The sequence below is a fragment of the Durio zibethinus genome, chromosome 8 (assembly GCF_047325235.1).
Source record: "Durio zibethinus cultivar Kanyao isolate XHJ-2024 chromosome 8, ASM4732523v1, whole genome shotgun sequence".
Lineage (NCBI taxonomy): Eukaryota > Viridiplantae > Streptophyta > Magnoliopsida > Malvales > Malvaceae > Durio > Durio zibethinus.
Genome location: NC_143169.1, coordinates 2822319 through 2828692, shown reverse-complemented (window position 1 = coordinate 2828692; position 6374 = coordinate 2822319). Strand labels below are relative to the sequence as shown.

General features: G+C 28.7%; 1 pseudogene; it reads right to left on the bottom strand.

Moving 5' to 3' along the window:
* Positions 1–4689: 4689 nt before the first annotated feature.
* On the bottom strand, positions 4690–6137 carry LOC111278376 (protein TOO MANY MOUTHS pseudogene; annotated as a pseudogene).
* Between the last annotated feature and the right edge of the window lie 237 nt (positions 6138–6374).

Below are 6374 nucleotides of genomic sequence, written 5' to 3'. Positions count from 1 at the left end.
TTGTTGATCCATGTAAAATATGTGTCCTTTTTATTTCATTTTATTTTTATTTTACTTTTCAAATAGTGGATTTTTTTTAAAATTAAAATTTTGAAAAACTTTAATGGATTGTGCTTGGTCCATCTAGCATAAAAAACAATGCCATGCTTGGCATAGTACAATTCATAAAGGTTACAAGTTATATCCTATACTAGATTATAACCTTAATTTTCATGGACCGTGACAGTACGGCATGTTAAAAAATAGTGCAGGAACACTATGATCTATTAACACATAAATTAATATTTAAATAGACTGTACCAACTCAACTCAGCCTATTTAACACCTCTAAGTTGAGGTTTTTGAATTTCATAAGCATTATTATTTCCAAAAAAAAAAAAGTTATAAGTGGTATTAATAAATTAGCATATATTTCTTAAGATATATTAAAAATAATATAAAAATTAATTAAAAAAACAAAACATCTATATGTTTTTAATCTTACTTGTAAAGTCAAAAAAATTAATTGATTGTAATAAAATGATAAATGTTTAATTTATGATAAATTTAATTAAATTTAGAGGTTTTTTATTTTAGTTTTATTTTAAAGTAACCATAATTGAATAATAGCTTTTTGGCATTTTTTTACAAAGTAATATTAGACATAGACATACTACAAGAAAAGAAAACAAAGGAATAAAATAACAAAAAGTTTTTGAATTTTATTATTTTTATTAGAAAAACTTTTTATATTTTTATTACATCCAAATAAATTTTTGACTTTAAGAATGTATTTGGTGCATATAATTATAGATAGAACAAATTATTGTCGTCTATCATATGTTTTGTGCACACATAAAGGGAATGATTAAATTATAAAGAGAATTAATTATTCTTCTTGTCATAGGATAACTCAATTTTTTCAAAATATGAGGGTTATTGCCAATGAGACATTAGCTTAAGAGCAAGAAAGAGGCCCTAAAATAGTAAGATTCTAGGTTCAAGTCTCATTGTATGTGAGTTTGGTTATTTATTTATATTCTAGTTTATTAGTTTATTATTTAGTTATTGTAACTTGATTATTATGTAATGGTTGATTATATAGATGTAATACTTGATTATAATTATATTTAATAATTGATTTTATGCATAATATACTTGATTATAATTCTAATTTTAAAAAAATAAGAGAAAGTTTATTATTCAGTGATTGTAACTTGATTATTATGTAATGATTGATTATATAGATGTAATACTTAATTATAATTTTATTTAATAGTTGATTTTATGTATAATATACTTGATTATAATTATAATTTAAAAAAAATAAGAGGATTATTTTTAATCGTATGAGATTAGATAATACTGAGTTATAAATTATCTATTTTGCTTTTAAAACTTATATTTCAAATTTGACTTAAATATTTAATAAGATGATAAATGTCATTATTTAATTGGTTAACCAATCTATTTTTTTTCCTTCTTTTCATTTTTTCCTTTTTTTTCCCTTTTTCCTTTTTCCTTTTTTGCTTTTCCCTCCTTTTCTTTCTTTATTTTTTCTTATTCCCTTTTTTTCTCTTTTTCTTTTACTTTCTTGAATATATAAAAAATATAGTTTTGATAAAAATTATTTTTTTGGTTTTTGGAAAATTAATTTACTTTTTTGGAAATAATTGGCTTTAAAATATTTTTTAGTAAAAATAAATTTAATTTTTAACCATTAAAATATTATAAATTAATATTTTTTTAATAAATAAATTTTGATTTATTAAATTTAATTACTTTTTCTTCTTTTTTTTTCTTTTATTTCTTCCTTTTGTCCTTTTTTATTTTTCTCCTTTATCAAGAACGAGAATAAAAGAAAAGGAAAGTAATAAATAAATAAATAAATTTATATTTTTGATAAATTTTTTAAAAAAACTCAACTATTTTTTAGGAAAACCTTTTTTTTTTTAATTTACCTCTCAATTATATAAATTATTTTAAATTTAAATTATTAAAAGAAAGAAAATAAAAGGAAAAATGAAAAATATTTTTAATTAAAATTAAAATTTTAAAAATAGTTTTTTAAAAAATAATTTAATTTTTTAAACAAGTGATTATTTAACTTAAAATAAATTTTTAAAAAATAAATTTAGCTCTTATCTATAAAAATTATCATAGAATATCTATTTTTAATTAAAAATTTTGTATTATATTTATATAAAAATTATAAATTTAAATTATTTTTATTTTAAAGAAAAGTAATTTTGATTAATAAAAAATTATTTTATCCTACTCTTAATCTTTCCCATAATAAAGATTGTAGAAAGGAAGATAAAATAATCTTATTGTACTCTTAATCTTTATACATACCAAACATATGATTGAATGATATCATATAATATAATCTTATTTATAATCTTATATTATTTTATCATATCCATAATCTTATCTGTCCAACACACCCTTAATTTTCATACAAATAAGCCGTTAATATATTATTTGTATTTAAATAAACTCTTAATATTTATTTATATCTAAATAAGTCCTTAATATAAATTAATATTTTATTTGAAATAATAATTTATTTAAATAAAAATAAAAAAATAAATACTTATTTAGATATAATAAAAATATAAACACTTATTTTAAAAAGTAAAATAATTCGACAACTTTTTTAATATTTTAACAAAAACAAAACATTAGGGCTAAATGGGCATTTATAAAATAATTTAACCTAAAACACCAACACCTTCAGCCCTTTAATTTTTGCCTGCAGCTTTTGTAACCTTGAACTATCCCTAATCAATAATCATAAATTGATGAGCTATTCAAGTTTGGATACAGAGGTTATGTTTGATTGGTACAAATATTTCTTTTTTTATGCCAAAGAAAAGGGTTAATTGTCTGGATTGATGATGAATTGAATTTAGATAGGTTATTTTGATTAATATATAATATGTTATATTTTTAAAATTAAATCTGAATTTGAACGAATTTTTTAAAATTGAACTGATTTGAATATTTATATCCTTAATCGAATTTTAATATATAATTCATGATTTCCTTTTAGACATAATGCTAGGCTTTTGTTTTTCTTGATTGTTTGATATCTTGGGTTCAATATGTTTGAAGCCTTGAACCACATATGTTTCCTTCTGCATTACAGGCCAATCTGCTGTAGTTGGTAGGCCTACTAATGATTGATACAAGAAAGGGATTCAATAGCTTTATGAGCTCTACAAGACAAAGCTGAAGAGGCTTCTGTCCCAACATTATATGTATTTGTCAGTCCAAACAGATATACAAAGCAAAAGGAAATGGATGTATAAAATCTAGAAGAATGCCGACGTCTCTCTTTGAATCGTGATCGACGGACATATGAATATGTTTTGTAGTTCAACTGAGAAACAATGCGGTCAGAAATTAGCATAATTTTCTTGCTTTCAGATGGTTTATTTCTTCAATTTTCAATTACCCCCAACTGCATTTCCGATTATTAACATATGTGCTAACTTTGTCATTAAATGTTCCAGCTACCTCTGGACCATCTATTGGAAGGTATAGCCAAGAAAAAGGGCTCCTTAATTTGTTAGCTGTGCAATTCACAGCAAATTAACACCTCAACTTAAGCAATTGACTTTTATTATGCAAAATAATTACAGCTTTTAGTTCTTACAGATTAAATTTCTGGTTAAGTTTTGTTGCTATAACTGCAACTGTACATCATTTCCAAGCTAAGGAGACACAAGAGACCCCTCAAAACCAATGTGTTGATGTAATATCTGGTCTGATGATCGAGGAGTTTGTTAGAAGTTGAGTTAGAAAGTGTGTCAGATCTGTCATAAAGAAAAACGTCAAGAGGCACCGAAAATAATATTTTGAAATGTATTCCAGCACTTAAATCAATCAAGTATAAAAAAAGGAAAAAAAGCCAAAAAAAAAAAAACAGAAAATATTAATAGAGGAAACAAAAACAATGTAAAATAGAGATTGATACATACCTAGTCTGATTCTTCCTTTTATTCCTTATGATGATAACGTGATTAGTTGAACATGTAATTATCTATCTTGAAGTTTGTATGAGCACTAATAATGTGACAATTAGAATGTTGACGTGGCCATCAAGTTATAACACAACGCATGGCCAATACATTATGCGAAGAACAAGAAAAGGCCAGAACCCTTAATTCCACAAAACTTAACTTCTATCATGGCTTTCAGTTTTGTCTTGTTCTTGTAGGATCTGAAATGAATATCGGAGATCAGGAAGGAGATTATTATTATTATTATATAACATATGCAATAAAATGGTTAATGAATTAAATCATTCTTAATTAGCATAGAAGATGAATCTAATGCCAATCTTTGTTTTGATATTGGAAAACATTTATAATTCAGCTCTGGTTAATGTTTCAATTCTCAAACTCATCTTACAGCCTCCTATGGGTTCCAATAATTGTCATTGGCGTCAATCCAAGGTCTTCGTCTGCCTCATCACGTTTTTTGAATTGAAAACGTGGACGTATGGCACATCATAACTACTTCAATGGAGAAGAGGCAGATTTATGGTTTGTTGAGATTTTAAATGTTCTACAAGCTTGCAAGAAGCTGAATGACTTGACTGCAAAAGGAGGGTTGGTTGGAGCATTTCCTTCAATTAAAGAACAATTGATTCATTTATGAGACAAATACTAAGATGTACAAAACTGTAATTTACAAGCCTTTCTTTTCCCCTACTGAAACAAAAATTGGGACAAAAAAAATAATGTCGTTAACTGAAAGAACCAATCAGAAACTGAAGTTTTATGAACTGCTCCAGTTGATACATTTATTGTTCTTGTCATGTCATCAGGCATCTTCAAAACCTCTATTTGCATTTATAACATAGTCCTGAATTGTTATTAAGCCTCGGCTTTCTCCCTATCTTCTACACCCTTTCTCTTCCAAATGGAACAGTGCCAGTTAAGTCATTATCATTCAGCCCTGGTTCACTAACATTCTTCTTGTCCCTGAAGTTGCTTGGAATGGAACCATTAAAGTGGTTTCCATAGAGATACGACCCGAGGGTTCGGTAACCGGCCTAATGACTCCGGGATCGGTCCATGTAAATTCATGTTTGATAAAACTAGGATCATTAAATTCTTCATTCCGTCAAAGGAATCAGTAGGAATGGCAGTTGATCCCATTAGATTGCCTTCGAGAATCAAAGCTTGGAGGGAAGTTACGCTAATCAGTGATATTGGAAATGGGCTGGACAAGCGATTATTGCTCAAATCCATAAGAATTAGCAATTAGCCCACCAACTGAATCATGTATTGGGCCCGTTAGGAGATTATGGCTAAGATCAATTTTAACTAAAGACTGTCATGACCCAAGGCTTGATGGGATGGTGCCCATTAGAAGATTTAGGCTCATGTTGAAAACATTAAAAACTGGGAAGCTAAGAGCACTCAAATCCAACGAACTTAGACTAGTGATCCGGCCTAATGAAACAAGAATCGAACAATTGAGATTGTTGTTGTGAAGATCAAGAGCCCTTAACCGAGTTAGATTACCCAGGTCACTAGGAATTGGACCAACATTCCCATTTTCCCTAAGGACTAAAGTTTTGCAAGGTTGAACCCAATTGACCCAAAAACTTTGGGATTGGCTGATGATTGTAGCTGAAACAACGGTAAAAGAACAATGTCCTAATACGAGGAAGCTGGGTAATCCACTCTGAAATATATGACTGTCTGGGCACAAGTAGGGAAAGCCGTGTCATCGGACAACGCCCCGAAAGACAAGGAGACAACGTGGTAGACGTTATCTTTGTCCGGCATGCACTCGATGCCATGCCAACGCCCACTGCACACGTCTGGGTTGTCCGTGGCTCGCATTACGTCATAAACTGCCTCTTGCTCTCGAGGGTTGGTCCGAGCCCCATTCTTGTTCATTGAAAGCCCCGTTTGTGGCCCTTCAATGACGGTAGATGGGACGCCAGAATCCGACATGATGACTGTAAAAGGCTTAGCAAGTTGGAAAGAACATAATAAGAAGATGAGAAAAATGGTGTGCAAGGAGGAGAAATATGGAGCCATTTTGGGGAAAAGTGAGAGAGTGAAATTGTGGGCTTGGACTTGATATAGAGATGAGGTAAGGGAGTTAATGAGAGAGGTCAGGTTATTGAATGAATGAAAGAGTACAAAGGAGAGAGGTTGGTGACTAGAATGAGGTAAAGCTAATTATGGGATCACGAGAAATGGGGGAGTTGAAATAAATTGTGATGGAATTTTTACTTCAATGCTTTTCACGAGAATTTTGCCCCTAGATTCCAACCAGGCCGTTGCCTCACTATAGTACATCTTTCGCGGCAACTATTTATGTGAATGAAAGAGAATAAAATAGAAAATAGAAACTCTTTTCCTAAG